Below are 4,968 nucleotides of genomic sequence, written 5' to 3'. Positions count from 1 at the left end.
ATGTAAGACTTTTATACACCTTTCACATTCTTTTAACAATGTTAAGTGAAATGTATGTACCTTATTGAACATCGATTTTATATGTGGTTTGAATTATCTAGAGCATGTTGATTATCTCTCTGGTGTAAAATCAAAATTTTAAAAGGAATAATGCCAGGGGATGTAAAAGAATAATGTTGAAAAAATAAGAATGTGATTATGGTCTCAAGTCTTAGGGCTCTTCTTAAACCAAATTGGTTTCAACTGCCTGTTTTCATTTCCTCTGTCCATTTCCAATTATATTATTTTTCACACAGAGTTTATTAATATTACTGAATGTATTCTTTTGCAATAATTTAAAAGTGATATGAGTTAGATAATTTTTTATTGATAATTATTTTTGCAATATGTCTCATTTTTTAATCATAATTGCATAAATGTGTTTCTTCAATAGGGGATCAACTAGGAAAGGTCGTGGTAGAGGTCATGAGAAGGGAAACATGCCTCATAATTTGTGGGAAAATGGGAGAAATAAGAAAAGATTTTCTATGCATTCCAATGTATATTTCAAGGAATTTGACCAACTAGCTACTACAAATTATTTGTTCCTTGGGTCACCTAATGTGTTTTTCCATCCCTCAATTTTTCATGTGAGACCTCATTCTCCTTTTCAGCCACATCCTAATGTGCAAGAGATTCTTGAGTAGAACCAAGATAATGATGGATGAAATCCCATTCTAAATCCACTTCCTAAAGAAAACCAAGGATGGGGTAGAATAATTTCCAGCACTACAAACCAGCCACACTCTTTTGATAGCTATTCTAAATCATCTTCTTAAGGAAAATTAAGCCTTAGGCATCCTATTAATACCCAAAACCTTAAGCGTGTGGCACTAGTAGGGTATTTTCAACCTATTGTTGATCATTATGTTCATCCTACTACTATTCATGTTACCACTGTTCCTGCTACTACTAGTCTTACTATTCATCATTTTGCTAGTCATGTTGATCATATTCCTGATGGCTGCTGATTCAATTCCTAATTGAGTTGCCCCTGGATTCTCATAAGTGCATGATGTTGATGAATCCATCAAATAAGAAAATTTTAGTCTTGGACATACCTCTACAACTGTACAGAACAAAGGAAAATGTAAGTAAAGGGAAGAGAGTTCAAGCATAAACATTTCAGATGGGACTTCTAAACGTCAACCAATGCCTTTAGTATAATATCTCTTTTGTGATATTCATCATAACTCAATACACTTTTCTTATATATTTTGATATTTCAGTGGCAATCAGTTGATGAATTTTAAGTTTATTTTTCATTTATGTCAGTTATGTTTTGATGGATAGGATGACATTATTTCAAATATGATAACTAATATCAAGAAATGATATTGTTGCACTTGCTTTTGATATATATATACACACACACGCACACACTCACACACATGTGTATATATATATACATATATATACATATGTATATATATATATATACATATATATATATATATACATATGTGTGTGTGTATATATATATATATATATATATATATATATATATATATATATATATATATATATAGATACACACACACACACACACACACACACACACACACACACATGTGTATATATATATATACATATACATATACATATACATATATGATGCACAAATGATGCCAATCATTTGATGATTGTATTATTTTTTAGCAATTCATGTGTGGGAGTTACAAGGTGATGGGTCATGCATTATGGTATTTAAAATAAATTCTGAAATTAAAATTAAAATTGCTAAAATGGAAAGTGGATCCTCCCTTCCTAATGAGTCATGTAGCCATTCATCTAATTTTATAAAGTATTGTTCTTTTTATTTCATTTTCATTCTTGTCTCGGGATAATTATTGGGAAGAGCTAAGTGATAGAGTTGACTATAAAATTAGAAAAAGAGAATGAATTTAAGGAATCATTTTAGCAACTCTTCCCCTATATCTTTTCACTTTCACGAGAGTAGGCCTAAACTTTTACATATGAAATAGTTTGATTTAGTGTTCTTTCTTTAGTTTTAAGAAGATTCATTTGTTTTGATTTAGATATCTTGAGTCTAATAGATCTAATGAAACATGTGTTCTTTTAAAAAGTAGTAATGAATGGGTTTATTAAGTTCTTGTCCTGCTATTGAAGTTATTATTTTGTAATTTTGGTCATTGATGAGGGTTTAGTGTTTTCACTTCTTTATCATGGTTGATCATTGATACTTTTGTAATAGCCATACCAATGTCTAGAATGTTTCTATCCAAACTTGTTACAACAAGGAGTGAACTTTGTTTTCGTTCTTTACTACTTTGATTTGACTCCTGTGATCATTCAACATTGCCATTTGTAAAGGTCTACTTGTCATAGATTTCGATATCTATTGATATTTATTCAATATGTTCGAACAATTATTTTGAATGACCTCAATGGGGAATTTTCATATGATTTTACTATCCTCTTATTTAAATTTTATTCTTTCTTCTTCAATATTTTGTGAATATTTAATTATTTTATTGTAAATACCATTTCTCTTTTAATATTTGTTAGAAGTACTGAGAGGGGGGGTGAATCAATATTTCATGCTAGATCAAATTTTACTTAGTTTATGATTTAATTTTCAAAATTATATGAAAAATTAATTCATTAGTAGCAAATTGTGTTGTAGATCTATGCATATTCAGTAAACCATGAGCAACATTAAACATAAGATCATATTAACCATAAGAATGTAACACATCATCAACACATAGGGACACCATATTTTTAGGTGGAAAACCCAACTAGGAAAAAACCACCACTACTGTTGTCTTTTTCTTCTTCTTATTATTAAGAAAATATCTTTTTACATCTTGCACTGGCACAGACTCTTACCAGTGCACAGGCTCCTACCTGTTGGAGGCTACCACCTCTTCTTGTTTCTCCAACTACCACTAGAAGAAAGCTACTACTCTCTAAACAAGTTTACCAACCACCACCAGAAAGAAGCTAGCACTCCCTCACTAAAGTCTCCAAAGCACAATCCCCTTGTAGAACCTATTTCATAATTTTCCACACTGGATCCACATGACTCAAACACAAATCCTACAAGTCGCATGTCATTTAATTTTAAAACTATACCCACATCCATCATTATGCTCAACTACTAAATAAAAGGATACCATAATCCTCTCTGACAAAAAAATCTACTAAATAGACCATCAAACGTAAAATATCTGCAATAAATCAATGATCAACAATAAAATATGTTCATTATGTCCTCAAACCCTAGCTCATCAACAATGTCAAATACCAAGCCAAACTCTTCACTCAAACTCATCTATCATCAATGTACTCATCAAAATATTCCTTGAAAATCAGTAGCAAAACTATTTTCATATGAAAACCCTCTCTGAATATAAGACACAATAAGACCTGTCATAACTTTGTAATATAATCATCAATACATTGTTGTCAATACATATATAAAGTACATGTAACCAAAATTGTCCCTGCAATTCAAACCCTACAACATCTCATTTACTCATTCGTGAAAACATCAAATATGGAGACATATAAGAAACAATATTAAATCATCTCTTCTAGCTAAAAAAGTTCCAATAGTGAAACCACTATCAATCATATCTCTTCATAATAGTAATGAAGATAAGGAGTAGCACGATGACATCAATTCATAGATAGGTGTCATAATAGTGTTGCAAATATATATGTCACAATAGGTTTGCAAATATATTAATATTGTCAAAATATTCCTCTAAAATCTATTCACTGCAATAAGGAAAGTGTTTTCACTTAATCATGATACAAGCCCTTATTGTGTCAAACCTTTGTTTACAAGACAAGAAACAACATTAAACTCTATCAAAATCATTGATATGTGTACTTGTTTAACCCCTACGTATTATCTTTGCCACTTATATATAACCATACTCAATGCAATCTCAAATATCCTTCATATACATCATATTTACAAACAATATTTTGTCACATACACAGACTATATATCTCTAACAATAGTGATACAAGTTAATAAATAAATTATTTGCAAAACCATTAAGGGCACCTTAAAAATAATCTCAAAATCCCTGCAATTAGTTAGTCACCACAAACCGTAGTAAGCATATTGTTGTAGTGACTACAACCACCCTCCAAAATTTTGCCTTAGCTTCATTTTGGAGCCCCCCTACTAACCATCCTTAGCAGCATGTCTTGCACTATCCAGGTACATAGGATTCAACTGAGTTTCAAGGACTTACCATCTTGTGTTGGTCAACTTGTTTGCCTCCCACCTACAGGATAACATTCTAGACTTAACCATTTTCTGGCTGAAGTGCTCACCTTGAAAATTGTGCAATTCTAGAGGGGAGCCAACCTTCCCTCCAGAAATTATGCAATCTAGTTGGGTTGCTTACTGGACTCTAGAAATGCGTAATCCATCCAGGCAACCTTCCCTCTGGGAAATGCGCAATTTAGCCCAACACTGGGATTCAGCTTAGAAAATAAGAAATTTTGACTAACAGCCAAGGCTTCAGTCCAGAAATTTCTCAATGCATGAGGGACAACCAGTCTTGCTCAGCCCATAAATTGTACAAATTTCATCCCCAGGCTTGTGGATTGTTGCATGTGCTTTTAGGTTGACTAGTTCCCCGAGGACTGAGCAATCATGATTTGCATGCATGGCCTGGTCTTTAACGAAAGGGAAAAAAGAAAAAAGAAAAAAAGCATCCCTATATTCTAGGGATGTATTTTTAGCAGCTTGAGGTTACATGCAAAGATCGTTTTAGAAACTTCTTGTCAAGTGTCACTTTTTCCTAGATTTCTGGCATGCGCATCATAAGGTGCATCCTTATCAAACTTATTTATTCAATGCTTCAGAGCTAATTCTTCACATCGATCTTGGAGCTCTAACATCCCACATCAAACCTAGGAGCATTTGACACATTCAACTCA

Source organism: Pinus tabuliformis, chromosome 4_2, assembly GCF_031772625.1.
Source record: "Pinus tabuliformis cultivar Carrire ecotype Pingquan chromosome 4_2, CPIR1, whole genome shotgun sequence".
Lineage (NCBI taxonomy): Eukaryota > Viridiplantae > Streptophyta > Pinopsida > Pinales > Pinaceae > Pinus > Pinus tabuliformis.
The sequence above is the reverse complement of the archived record's forward strand: the minus strand, read 5'-3'. Positions refer to the sequence as shown.